Raw genomic sequence first — 14727 nt, 5'->3', positions numbered from 1 at the left:
CCTGCTAAACTTATACGTTCTTGGCTCGTTTTATGTGAAACTGTGTTTTCGGACCACATGCCACCCCTTTTCCGACACGAAACAGTAACGTTGGGCTATCAACAAAAGCGAGGTAACTAGTACTGACTTTATCCTGAATCGATGGAGTTACTACCAAGTCACTAATTGGTGGGTCTATTGCTAAAAGGCACACCATTTTGAGGGAAATGTGACTAAAGAGATAGTTTTGAGTTTGTCCATGTATGTATACAACCATAATTGTAAACAAGTAAACAATGTTCAATTGAAATAGTACGGACATTAAACGAAATATTATTGTGTGAATTTAACACTCAAAAATAGTAGTTAATCTAAGTTAAATACTGAAACCTTGCTATTGATATAGAGCACTGAAATATATACTACTCAAAACACTAAATAGTTAAGACCTTACTCTTAGGGATCATTTCTATAGTAAGTGTCGCCAGGACGTCAGGTAAAACTGACGGGACCTAACACCACGAGGACGAGACAGAGCGCCCCTTTCTGAGCGCGAAGCGGGCAGGGTCCGCCGCTGGGTCATAGCGGCACGGTCCCTGTCATTGATGAACGTTCCTCTCCTCCCTAAGTGTGGAATTGGAGGAAAGGGGCGCATTCTGAGTGGTGCTAGGATTCAAAAACATTAAATCCATTGTAAGACAAATTTATTGTTTTGTAGCAGAATGGTGTGCTTGTTTACGTGTTTAATTGGAGATCCACAAGAAGCAACAACAATTCAATACAAAAACAGATCGTTCTTTGAACGCTATTAACGCATTCTTCTTTTTCTTCTTCTTCTTCTTCTTCTTCTTCTTCTTATTATTGTTTTTATTATTATTATTGTTCATATTTTTAGTAGAAGTATGTATTCAACACAAATATACGGCAAAAAGGATGAGTGTCGAATTAGCAAGGTGGTCTCTGACTAACAAGTAGACCGAAGTCACCTTGTTAGCAGAAGTTCAAACGCTTTTGGCTCGGTTGTACAAAGATCCACAATGCTACGGCTCACCCCGGAATTGCACAACGAAAACCTAGTACTTATATGATGATTTCTCGCGTCTATAAATGGCTGTGACATATTGAGCTTAACAAAAGCGAGGTAACTAGTATTTAAACTTAACCTGTTCCGATGGAGTTACTTATCACTACCAAGTCACTTTTAATTATATCATTTTTTGAACCAACGTTTTATAGGTACACATTATTGTTAAGGGAATTACGACATATTGCTAGCTTTGCTTATCGAATGAGTGTTCAAATTAAAATAATAGATCTGGAAATATTATTTCTTTCAAATAAGACACGATGTAGGTTTCTCTCCACCCTAAGTGGAGCGCTGAAGGAAAGTGGCGCATTCTGAGTGGAGCCAATATTCAAATACAAACATCTTTAGCAATAGCTGCCTGATTAATTATCTGGTGTCATTTAAAGAAAAAAAGAGAGAGAACATTTACCAAATGCAATCCTATAATCCTATTAGACAGTAATGGAAGCAACCCAATCAGGTGGCTTAGTTACTTATTCGAATTACGTTTATTCCTGAAACAAGGCCCTTAAGGTTAATTTTCTGCTTAAAAAACAACAACCACATAAACGTAATTGTTTATATTCAAATGTTAAAAAACAAAAATCGAAAAAGATGAGTGTCGAATTAGCATGGTGGTTCTGACTAACAAGTCGACCGAAGTCTTCTCGTTAGCAGAGGTTCAAACGCTTTTGGCTCGGTTGAATGTGCATGTACGCATATAAATCCACAATGCGACGGCTCACCCGGGATTGCACAACGTTAACCGCGCATATGAATATACAAAAGTAACTTACCGCTCTGTTAGTAGCTACTCTACACTTGCAAATTCGAAAGTAGATAGTAAGTATGTATTTGATAATAAAACATTTAACCATAATTCATAATAAAGTCACAATTAAATCCGGAGTTAAAATATGAAATCGTACTCAAAAAGCCAATGTGCATGTTATCTAATTTACACTATGTACTATTCTAGTAAATTACTTATTGCTTTAGAGGCAATGATTTTTTCAATTCAAAATTGATTGTTTTATGCGGTGTATAAATGAAACATGCGAATATCTTATGTCACTTGTGGTGAGAAGTGAATTAAAAGTATTTCAAGGCAACAAACAGTAGAATTTTAAATTATGCTTCAATCTTAAAAACAATGGACGGGTTTTGATTTAGCAAGGCGGTTCTGACTAACAAGTCGACAAAAGTTTCCCCGTTAGCTGGAACATCTTTTTAATTCCAATGATTAATTCGTACATGATTGTTATAAATGGTTGGCTAAAAGTAGCAGTTAACAGTTGGAATGAGATAGTGTCGAAATCGTGGAGGTCAAATTTCTGTCTAAAATACACTGGAGGTAAATTTGGGCATTTCCTGTCTTTAAAAAAGGGAATTCTAGATTTTCAGTTCAAATGCCTTTTTTCTGCTAAACTTGTACGTACTTGGCTGGTTTTATGTGAAACTGTGTTTGGACACACCTCCATATTCGAATCTAACGTTCGGTTGAAAACCTGTTGTCTGCAAGCCGTTAGGTTTAAATAATGTGAAATATGACCAGTTCGTTTATGGATACGCCCCGCATTGAACCGCCAGTGACAGCTGAACAAAATGCAGGCATGTGTTTGGTGATGTCATTCGCAAGTAATTCTGTTGATCGGGCTTGAATGTATATAGACAACTGAAATGTTGTATATGGTCACGGACATGTAAACACTAGAAGTAAGTTTTCATTTCATGGTGTATATGTCCGTGATTCGATTTTTCACTCTAAATTCTCAACTTCTTTGCCCACCAGGACGCCCAATACGTATTCATTTCCCGCGTTTTTGTAATATCTCAGCCTGTTGAAAGTTTAAATGCTACTTTCTTTTATTAGGTTGATGCTGCTCAAAGCGGAGTTGTTGTTTTTTAGTCCGGACCACACGCCACCCTTTTCCGACACGAAACAGTAACGTTGGGCTATCAACAAAAGCGAGGTAACTAGTACTGACTTTATCCTGAATCGATGGAGTTTACTACCAAGTCACTAATTGGTGGGTCTATTGCTAAAAGGCACACCATTTTGAGGGAAAGTGACTAAAGAGATAGTTTTGAGTTTGTCCATGTATGTATACAACTATAATTGTAAACAAGTAAACAATGTTCAATTGATATAGTTCGGACATTAAACGAAATATTATTGTGTGAATTTAACACTCAAAAATAGTAGTTAATCTAAGTTAAATACTGAAACCTTGCTATTGATATAGAGCACTGAAATATATACTACTCAAAACACTGAATAGTTAAGACCTTACTCTTAGGGATCATTTCTATAGTAAGTGTCGCCAGGACGTCAGGTAAAACTGACGGGACCTAACACCACGAGGACGAGACAGAGCGCCCCTTTCTGAGCGCGAAGCGGGCAGGGTCCGCCGCTGGATCATAGCGGCACGGTCCCTGTCATTGATGAACGTTCCTCTCCTCCCTAAGTGGGGAGTTGGAGGAAAGGGGCGCATTCTGAGTGGTGCTAGGATTCAAAAACATTAAATCCATTGTAAGACAAATTTATTGTTTTGCAGCAGAATGGTGTGCTTGTTTACGTGTTTAATTGGAGATCCACAAGAAGCAACAACAATTCAATACAAAAACAGATCGTTCTTTGAACGCTATTAACGCATTCTTCTTCTTCTTCTTCTTCTTCTTCTTCTTCTTCTTATTATTATTATTATTATTGTTTTTATTATTATCATTTTATTTTTTTATTATTATTATTGTTCATAATTTTAGTAGAAGTATGTATTCAACACAAATATACGGCAAAAAGGATGAGTGTCGAATTAGCAAGGTGGTCTCTGACTAACAAGTAGACCGAAGTCACCTTGTTAGCAGAAGTTCAAACGCTTTTGGCTCGGTTGTACAAAGATCCACAATGCTACGGCTCACCCCGGAATTGCACAACGAAAACCTAGTACTTATATGATGATTTCTCGCGTCTATAAATGGCTGTGACATATTGAGCTTAACAAAAACGAGGTAAGTAGTATTTAAACTTAACCTATTCCGACGGAGTTACTTATCACTACCAAGTCACTTTTAATTATATCATTTTTTGAACCAACGTTTTATAGGTACATATTATTGTTAAGGGAATTACGACATAATGCTAGCTTTGCTTATCGAATGAGTGTTCAAATTAAAATAATAGATCTGGAAATATTATTTCTTTCAAATAAGACACGATGTAGGTTTCTCTCCACCCTAAGTGGAGCGCTGAAGGAAAGTGGCGCATTCTGAGTGGAGCCAATATTCAAATACAAACATCTTTAGCAATAGCTGCCTTATTAATTATCTGGTGTCACTTAAAGGAAAAACAGAGAGAACATTTACCGAATGCAATTCTATAATCCTATTAGACAGTAATGGAAGCAACCCAATCAGGTGGCTTAGTCACTTATTCGAATTACGTTTAATCCTGAAACCAGGCCCTTAAGGTTAATTTTCTGCTTATAAAACAACAACCACATGAACGTAATTGTTTATATTCAAATGTTAAAAAACAAAAATAGAAAAAGATGAGTGTCGAATTAGCATGGTGGTTCTGACTAACAAGTCGACCGAAGTCTTCTCGTTAGCAGAGGTTCAAACGCTTTAGGCTCGGTTGAATGTGCATGTACGCATATAGATCCACAATGCTACGGCTCACCCGGGATTGCACAACGTTAACCGCGTATATGAATATACCAACGTACCTTACCGCTCTGTTAGTAGCTACTCTACACTTGCAAATTCGAAAGTAGATAGTAAGTATGTATTTGATAATAAAACATTTAACCATAATTCATAATAAAGTCACAATTAAATCCGGAGTTAAAATATGAAATCGTACTCAAAAAGCCAATGTGCATGTTATCTAATTTACACTATGTACTATTCTAGTAAATTACTTATTGCTTTAGAGGCAATGATTTTTTCAATTCAAAATTGATTGTTTTATGCGGTGTATAAATAAAACATGCGAATATCTTATGTCACTTGTGGTGAGAAGTGAATTAAAAGTATTTCAAGGCAACAAACAGTAGAATTTTAAATTATGCTTCAATCTTAAAAACAATGGACGGGTTTTGATTTAGCAAGGCGGTTCTGACTAACAAGTCGACAAAAGTTTCCCCGTTAGCTGGAACATCTTTTTAATTCCAATGATTAATTCGTACATGATTGTTATAAATGGTTGGCTAAAAGTAGCAGTTAACAGTTGGAATGAGATAGTGTCGAAATCGTGGAGGTCAAATTTCTGTCTAAAATACACTGGAGGTAAATTTGGGCATTTCCTGTCTTTAAAAAAGGGAATTCTAGATTTTCAGTTCAAATGCCTTTTTTTCTGCTAAACTTGTACGTACTTGGCTGGTTTTATGTGAAACTGTGTTTGGACACACCTCCATATTCGAATCTAACGTTCGGTTGAAAACCTGTTGTCTGCAAGCCGTTAGGTTTAAATAATGTGAAATATGACCAGTTCGTTTATGGATACGCCCCGCATTGAACCGCCAGTGACAGCTGAACAAAATGCAGGCTTGTGTTTGGTGATGTCATTCGCAAGTAATTCTGTTGATCGGGCTTGAATGTATATAGACAACTGATATGTTGTATATGGTCACGGACATGTAAACACTAGAAGTAAGTTTTCATTTCATGGTGTATATGTCCGTGATTCGATTTTTCACTCTAAATTCTCAACTTCTTTGCCCACCAGGACGCCCAATACGTATTCATTTCCCGCGTTTTTGTAATATCTCAGCCTGTTGAAAGTTTAAATGCTACTTTCTTTTATTAGGTTGATGCTGCTCAAAGCGGAGTTGTTGTCATTTAGTCCGGACCACACGCCACCCTTTTCCGACACGAAACAGTAACGTTGGGCTATCAACAAAAGCGAGGTAACTAGAATTAGCTTTATCCTGAATCGATGGAGTTACTACCAAGTCACTAATTGGTGGGTCTATTGCTAAAAGGCACACCATTTTGAGGGAAAGTGACTAAAGAGATAGTTTTGAGTTTGTCCATGTATGTATACAACTATAATTGTAAACAAGTAAACAATGTTCAATTGATATAGTTCGGACATTAAACGAAATATTATTGTGTGAATTTAACACTCAAAAATAATAGTTAATCTAAGTTAAATACTGAAACCTTGCTATTGATATAGAGCACTGAAATATATACTACTCAAAACACTGAATAGTTAAGACCTTACTCTTAGGGATCATTTCTATAGTAAGTGTCGCCAGGACGTCAGGTAAAACTGACGGGACCTAACACCACGAGGACGAGACAGAGCGCCCCTTTCTGAGCGCGAAGCGGGCAGGGTCCGCCGCTGGATCATAGCGGCACGGTCCCTGTCATTGATGAACGTTCCTCTCCTCCCTAAGTGGGGAGTTGGAGGAAAGGGGCGCATTCTGAGTGGTGCTAGGATTCAAAAACATTAAATCCATTGTAAGACAAATTTATTGTTTTGCAGCAGAATGGTGTGCTTGTTTACGTGTTTAATTGGAGATCCACAAGAAGCAACAACAATTCAATACAAAAACAGATCGTTCTTTGAACGCCATTAACGCATTCTTCTTCTTCTTCTTCTTCTTCTTCTTCTTCTTCTTCTTCTTCTTATTATTATTATTATTATTATTATTATTATTGTTTTTATTATTATCATTTTTTTTTTTTTATTATTATTATTGTTCATATTTTTAGTAGAAGTATGTATTCAACACAAATATACGGCAAAAAGGATGAGTGTCGAATTAGCAAGGTGGTCTCTGACTAACAAGTAGACCGAAGTCACCTTGTTAGCAGAAGTTCAAACGCTTTTGGCTCGGTTGTACAAAGATCCACAATGCTACGGCTCACCCCGGAATTGCACAACGAAAACCTAGTACTTATATGATGATTTCTCGCGTCTATAAATGGCTGTGACATATTGAGCTTAACAAAAGCGAGGTAACTAGTATTTAAACTTAACCTGTTCCGACGGAGTTACTTATCACTACCAAGTCACTTTTAATTATATCATTTTTTTAACAAACGTTTTATAGGTACATATTATTGTTAAGGGAATTACGACATAATGCTAGCTTTGCTTATCGAATGAGTGTTCAAATTAAAATAATAGATCTGGAAATATTATTTCTTTCAAATAAGACACGATGTAAGTTTCTCTCCACCCTAAGTGGAGCGCTGAAGGAAAGTGGCGCATTCTGAGTGGAGCCAATATTCAAATACAAACATCTTTAGCAATAGCTGCCTTATTAATTATCTGGTGTCACTTAAAGGAAAAACAGAGAGAACATTTACCGAATGCAATCCTATAATCCTATTAGACAGTAATGGAAGCAACCCAATCAGGTGGCTTAGTCACTTATTCGAATTACGTTTAATCCTGAAACCAGGCCCTTAAGGTTAATTTTCTGCTTATAAAACAACAACCACATGAACGTAATTGTTTATATTCAAATGTTAAAAAACAAAAATAGAAAAAGATGAGTGTCGAATTAGCATGGTGGTTCTGACTAACAAGTCGACCGAAGTCTTCTCGTTAGCAGAGGTTCAAACGCTTTAGGCTCGGTTGAATGTGCATGTACGCATATAGATCCACAATGCTACGGCTCACCCGGGATTGCACAACGTTAACCGCGTATATGAATATACCAACGTACCTTACCGCTCTGTTAGTAGCTACTCTACACTTGCAAATTCGAAAGTAGATAGTAAGTATGTATTTGATAATAAAACATTTAACCATAATTCATAATAAAGTCACAATTAAATCCGGAGTTAAAATATGAAATCGTACTCAAAAAGCCAATGTGCATGTTATCTAATTTACACTATGTACTATTCTAGTAAATTACTTATTGCTTGAGAGGCAATGATTTTTTCAATTCAAAATTGATTGTTTTATGCGGTGTATAAATGAAACATGCGAATATCTTATGTCACTTGTGGTGAGAAGTGAATTAAAAGTATTTCAAGGCAACAAACAGTAGAATTTTAAATTATGCTTCAATCTTAAAAACAATGGACGGGTTTTGATTTAGCAAGGCGGTTCTGACTAACAAGTCGACAAAAGTTTCCACGTTAGCTGGAACATCTTTTTAATTCCAATGATTAATTCGTACATGATTGTTATAAATGGTTGGCTAAAAGTAGCAGTTAACAGTTGGAATGAGATAGTGTCGAAATCGTGGAGGTCAAATTTCTGTCTAAAATACACTGGAGGTAAATTTGGGCATTTCCTGTCTTTAAAAAAGGGAATTCTAGATTTTCAGTTCAAATGCCTTTTTTTCTGCTAAACTTGTACGTACTTGGCTGGTTTTATGTGAAACTGTGTTTGGACACACCTCCATATTCGAATCTAACGTTCGGTTGAAAACCTGTTGTCTGCAAGCCGTTAGGTTTAAATAATGTGAAATATGACCAGTTCGTTTATGGATACGCCCCGCATTGAACCGCCAGTGACAGCTGAACAAAATGCAGGCATGTGTTTGGTGATGTCATTCGCAAGTAATTCTGTTGATCGGGCTTGAATGTATATAGACAACTGAAATGTTGTATATGGTCACGGACATGTAAACACTAGAAGTAAGTTTTCATTTCATGGTGTATATGTCCGTGATTCGATTTTTCACTCTAAATTCTCAACTTCTTTGCCCACCAGGACGCCCAATACGTATTCATTTCCCGCGTTTTTGTAATATCTCAGCCTGTTGAAAGTTTAAATGCTACTTTCTTTTATTAGGTTGATGCTGCTCAAAGCGGAGTTGTTGTCATTTAGTCCGGACCACACGCCACCCTTTTCCGACACGAAACAGTAACGTTGGGCTATCAACAAAAGCGAGGTAACTAGAATTAGCTTTATCCTGAATCGATGGAGTTACTACCAAGTCACTAATTGGTGGGTCTATTGCTAAAAGGCACACCATTTTGAGGGAAAGTGACTAAAGAGATAGTTTTGAGTTTGTCCATGTATGTATACAACTATAATTGTAAACAAGTAAACAATGTTCAATTGATATAGTTCGGACATTAAACGAAATATTATTGTGTGAATTTAACACTCAAAAATAATAGTTAATCTAAGTTAAATACTGAAACCTTGCTATTGATATAGAGCACTGAAATATATACTACTCAAAACACTGAATAGTTAAGACCTTACTCTTAGGGATCATTTCTATAGTAAGTGTCGCCAGGACGTCAGGTAAAACTGACGGGACCTAACACCACGAGGACGAGACAGAGCGCCCCTTTCTGAGCGCGAAGCGGGCAGGGTCCGCCGCTGGATCATAGCGGCACGGTCCCTGTCATTGATGAACGTTCCTCTCCTCCCTAAGTGGGGAGTTGGAGGAAAGGGGCGCATTCTGAGTGGTGCTAGGATTCAAAAACATTAAATCCATTGTAAGACAAATTTATTGTTTTGCAGCAGAATGGTGTGCTTGTTTACGTGTTTAATTGGAGATCAACAAGAAGCAACAACAATTCAATACAAAAACAGATCGTTCTTTGAACGCCATTAACGCATTCTTCTTCTTCTTCTTCTTCTTCTTCTTCTTCTTCTTCTTCTTATTATTATTATTATTATTATTGTTTTTATTATTATCATTTTATTTTTTTTATTATTATTATTGTTCATATTTTTAGTAGAAGTATGTATTCAACACAAATATACGGCAAAAAGGATGAGTGTCGAATTAGCAAGGTGGTCTCTGACTAACAAGTAGACCGAAGTCACCTTGTTAGCAGAAGTTCAAACGCTTTTGGCTCGGTTGTACAAAGATCCACAATGCTACGGCTCACCCCGGAATTGCACAACGAAAACCTAGTACTTATATGATGATTTCTCGCGTCTATAAATGGCTGTGACATATTGAGCTTAACAAAAGCGAGGTAACTAGTATTTAAACTTAACCTGTTCCGACGGAGTTACTTATCACTACCAAGTCACTTTTAATTATATCATTTTTTTAACAAACGTTTTATAGGTACATATTATTGTTAAGGGAATTACGACATAATGCTAGCTTTGCTTATCGAATGAGTGTTCAAATTAAAATAATAGATCTGGAAATATTATTTCTTTCAAATAAGACACGATGTAGGTTTCTCTCCACCCTAAGTGGAGCGCTGAAGGAAAGTGGCGCATTCTGAGTGGAGCCAATATTCAAATACAAACATCTTTAGCAATAGCTGCCTGATTAATTATCTGGTGTCACTTAAAGAAAAAAAGAGAGAGAACATTTACCGAATGCAATCCTATAATCCTATTAGACAGTAATGGAAGCAACCCAATCAGGTGGCTTAGTTACTTATTCGAATTACGTTTATTCCTGAAACCAGGCCCTTAAGGTTAATTTTCTGCTTAAAAAAAAACAAAAACCACATAAACGTAATTGTTTATATTCAAATGTTAAAAAACAAAAATAGAAAAAGATGAGTGTCGAATTAGCATGGTGGTTCTGACTAACAAGTCGACCGAAGTCTTCTCGTTAGCAGAGGTTCAAACGCTTTTGGCTCGGTTGAATGTGCATGTACGCATATAGATCCACAATGCTACGGCTCACCCAGGATTGCACAACGTTAACCGCGTATATGAATATACCAACGTACCTTACCGCTCTGTTAGTAGCTACTCTACACTTGCAAATTCGAAAGTAGATAGTAAGTATGTATTTGATAATAAAACATTTAACCATAATTCATAATAAAGTCACAATTAAATCCGGAGTTAAAATATGAAATCGTACTCAAAAAGCCAAAGTGCATGTTATCTAATTTACACTATGTACTATTCTAGTAAATTACTTATTGCTTTAGAGGCAATGATTTTTTCAATTCAAAATTGATTGTTTTATGCGGTGTATAAATGAAACATGCGAATATCTTATGTCACTTGTGGTGAGAAGTGAATTAAAAGTATTTCAAGGCAACAAACAGTAGATTTTTAAATTATGCTTCAATCTTAAAAACAATGGACGGGTTCTGATTTAGCAAGGCGGTTCTGACTAACAAGTCGACAAAAGTTTCCCCGTTAGCTGGAACATCTTTTTAATTCCAATGATTAATTCGTACATGATTGTTATAAATGGTTGGCTAAAAGTAGCAGTTAACAGTTGGAATGAGATAGTGTCGAAATCGTGGAGGTCAAATTTCTGTCTAAAATACACTGGAGGTAAATTTGGGCATTTCCTGTCTTTAAAAAAGGGAATTCTAGATTTTCAGTTCAAATGCCTTTTTTTCTGCTAAACTTGTACGTACTTGGCTGGTTTTATGTGAAACTGTGTTTGGACACACCTCCATATTCGAATCTAACGTTCGGTTGAAAACCTGTTGTCTGCAAGCCGTTAGGTTTAAATAATGTGAAATATGACCAGTTCGTTTATGGATACGCCCCGCATTGAACCGCCAGTGACAGCTGAACAAAATGCAGGCATGTGTTTGGTGATGTCATTCGCAAGTAATTCTGTTGATCGGGCTTGAATGTATATAGACAACTGAAATGTTGTATATGGTCACGGACATGTAAACACTAGAAGTAAGTTTTCATTTCATGGTGTATATGTCCGTGATTCGATTTTAAACTCTAAATTCTCAACTTCTTTGCCCACCAGGACGCCCAATACGTATTCATTTCCCGCGTTTTTGTATTATCTCAGCCTGTTGAAAGTTTAAATGCTACTTTCTTTTATTAGGTTGATGCTGCTCAAAGCGGAGTTGTTGTCATTTAGTCCGGACCACACGCCACCCTTTTCCGACACGAAACAGTAACGTTGGGCTATCAACAAAAGCGAGGTAACTAGAATTAGCTTTATCCTGAATCGATGGAGTTACTACCAAGTCACTAATTGGTGGGTCTATTGCTAAAAGGCACACCATTTTGAGGGAAAGTGACTAAAGAGATAGTTTTGAGTTTGTCCATGTATGTATACAACTATAATTGTAAACAAGTAAACAATGTTCAATTGATATAGTTCGGACATTAAACGAAATATTATTGTGTGAATTTAACACTCAAAAATAATAGTTAATCTAAGTTAAATACTGAAACCTTGCTATTGATATAGAGCACTGAAATATATACTACTCAAAACACTGAATAGTTAAGACCTTACTCTTAGGGATCATTTCTATAGTAAGTGTCGCCAGGACGTCAGGTAAAACTGACGGGACCTAACACCACGAGGACGAGACAGAGCGCCCCTTTCTGAGCGCGAAGCGGGCAGGGTCCGCCGCTGGATCATAGCGGCACGGTCCCTGTCATTGATGAACGTTCCTCTCCTCCCTAAGTGGGGAGTTGGAGGAAAGGGGCGCATTCTGAGTGGTGCTAGGATTCAAAAACATTAAATCCATTGTAAGACAAATTTATTGTTTTGCAGCAGAATGGTGTGCTTGTTTACGTGTTTAATTGGAGATCCACAAGAAGCAACAACAATTCAATACAAAAACAGATCGTTCTTTGAACGCCATTAACGCATTCTTCTTCTTCTTCTTCTTCTTCTTCTTCTTCTTCTTCTTCTTCTTATTATTATTATTATTATTGTTTTTATTATTATCATTTTTTTTTTATTATTATTATTGTTCATATTTTTAGTAGAAGTATGTATTCAACACAAATATACGGCAAAAAGGATGAGTGTCGAATTAGCAAGGTGGTCTCTGACTAACAAGTAGACCGAAGTCACCTTGTTAGCAGAAGTTCAAACGCTTTTGGCTCGGTTGTACAAAGATCCACAATGCTACGGCTCACCCCGGAATTGCACAACGAAAACCTAGTACTTATATGATGATTTCTCGCGTCTATAAATGGCTGTGACATATTGAGCTTACCAAAAGCGAGGTAACTAGTATTTAAACTTAACCTGTTCCGACGGAGTTACTTATCACTACCAAGTCACTTTTAATTATATCATTTTTTTAACAAACGTTTTATAGGTACATATTATTGTTAAGGGAATTACGACATAATGCTAGCTTTGCTTATCGAATGAGTGTTCAAATTAAAATAATAGATCTGGAAATATTATTTCTTTCAAATAAGACACGATGTAAGTTTCTCTCCACCCTAAGTGGAGCGCTGAAGGAAAGTGGCGCATTCTGAGTGGAGCCAATATTCAAATACAAACATCTTTAGCAATAGCTGCCTGATTAATTATCTGGTGTCACTTAAAGAAAAAAAGAGAGAGAACATTTACCGAATGCAATCCTATAATCCTATTAGACAGTAATGGAAGCAACCCAATCAGGTGGCTTAGTTACTTATTCGAATTACGTTTATTCCTGAAACCAGGCCCTTAAGGTTAATTTTCTGCTTAAAAAAAACAAAAACCACATAAACGTAATTGTTTATATTCAAATGTTAAAAAACAAAAATAGAAAAAGATGAGTGTCGAATTAGCATGGTGGTTCTGACTAACAAGTCGACCGAAGTCTTCTCGTTAGCAGAGGTTCAAACGCTTTTGGCTCGGTTGAATGTGCATGTACGCATATAGATCCACAATGCTACGGCTCACCCGGGATTGCACAACGTTAACCGCGTATATGAATATACCAACGTACCTTACCGCTCTGTTAGTAGCTACTCTACACTTGCAAATTCGAAAGTAGATAGTAAGTATGTATTTGATAATAAAACATTTAACCATAATTCATAATAAAGTCACAATTAAATCCGGAGTTAAAATATGAAATCGTACTCAAAAAGCCAAAGTGCATGTTATCTAATTTACACTATGTACTATTCTAGTAAATTACTTATTGCTTTAGAGGCAATGATTTTTTCAATTCAAAATTGATTGTTTTATGCGGTGTATAAATGAAACATGCGAATATCTTATGTCACTTGTGGTGAGAAGTGAATTAAAAGTATTTCAAGGCAACAAACAGTAGATTTTTAAATTATGCTTCAATCTTAAAAACAATGGACGGGTTCTGATTTAGCAAGGCGGTTCTGACTAACAAGTCGACAAAAGTTTCCCCGTTAGCTGGAACATCTTTTTAATTCCAATGATTAATTCGTACATGATTGTTATAAATGGTTGGCTAAAAGTAGCAGTTAACAGTTGGAATGAGATAGTGTCGAAATCGTGGAGGTCAAATTTCTGTCTAAAATACACTGGAGGTAAATTTGGGCATTTCCTGTCTTTAAAAAAGGGAATTCTAGATTTTCAGTTCAAATGCCTTTTTTTCTGCTAAACTTGTACGTACTTGGCTGGTTTTATGTGAAACTGTGTTTGGACACACCTCCATATTCGAATCTAACGTTCGGTTGAAAACCTGTTGTCTGCAAGCCGTTAGGTTTAAATAATGTGAAATATGACCAGTTCGTTTATGGATACGCCCCGCATTGAACCGCCAGTGACAGCTGAACAAAATGCAGGCATGTGTTTGGTGATGTCATTCGCAAGTAATTCTGTTGATCGGGCTTGAATGTATATAGACAACTGAAATGTTGTATATGGTCACGGACATGTAAACACTAGAAGTAAGTTTTCATTTCATGGTGTATATGTCCGTGATTCGATTTTTCACTCTAAATTCTCAACTTTTTTGCCCACCAGGACGCCCAATACGTATTCATTTCCCGCGTTTTTGTAATATCTCAGCCTGTTGAAAGTTTAAATGCTACTTTCTTTTATTAGGTTGATGCTGCTCAAAGC

The 14727-nt window shown here is 36.5% G+C and overlaps 5 non-coding genes across 5 annotated transcripts; all 5 read left to right on the top strand.

Annotated features, from left to right (window-relative positions):
* The first annotated feature begins 423 nt into the window (after nt 1-423).
* LOC128233161 (small nucleolar RNA U3) lies at nt 424-644 on the top strand. Its single transcript, XR_008260656.1, has one exon. It is a non-coding gene; the product is annotated as a small nucleolar RNA U3 (small nucleolar RNA).
* Nucleotides 645-3329: 2685 nt separating this feature from the next.
* LOC128233158 (small nucleolar RNA U3) lies at nt 3330-3550 on the top strand. Its single transcript, XR_008260653.1, has one exon. It is a non-coding gene; the product is annotated as a small nucleolar RNA U3 (small nucleolar RNA).
* Nucleotides 3551-6265: 2715 nt separating this feature from the next.
* Nucleotides 6266-6486, top strand: LOC128233157 (small nucleolar RNA U3). Its single transcript, XR_008260652.1, has one exon. It is a non-coding gene; the product is annotated as a small nucleolar RNA U3 (small nucleolar RNA).
* A 2737-nt stretch (nt 6487-9223) lies between these two features.
* On the top strand, nt 9224-9444 carry LOC128233156 (small nucleolar RNA U3). The gene has a single exon (XR_008260651.1). It is a non-coding gene; the product is annotated as a small nucleolar RNA U3 (small nucleolar RNA).
* Nucleotides 9445-12173: 2729 nt separating this feature from the next.
* Nucleotides 12174-12394, top strand: LOC128233155 (small nucleolar RNA U3). The gene has a single exon (XR_008260650.1). It is a non-coding gene; the product is annotated as a small nucleolar RNA U3 (small nucleolar RNA).
* Nucleotides 12395-14727: the final 2333 nt, after the last annotated feature.

Source organism: Mya arenaria, chromosome 4 (genome assembly GCF_026914265.1).
Source record: "Mya arenaria isolate MELC-2E11 chromosome 4, ASM2691426v1".
Taxonomy (NCBI): Eukaryota; Metazoa; Mollusca; class Bivalvia; order Myida; family Myidae; genus Mya; species Mya arenaria.
Note: the sequence above shows the minus strand (reverse complement) of the source record. Positions and strands in the feature narration are given on the sequence as shown.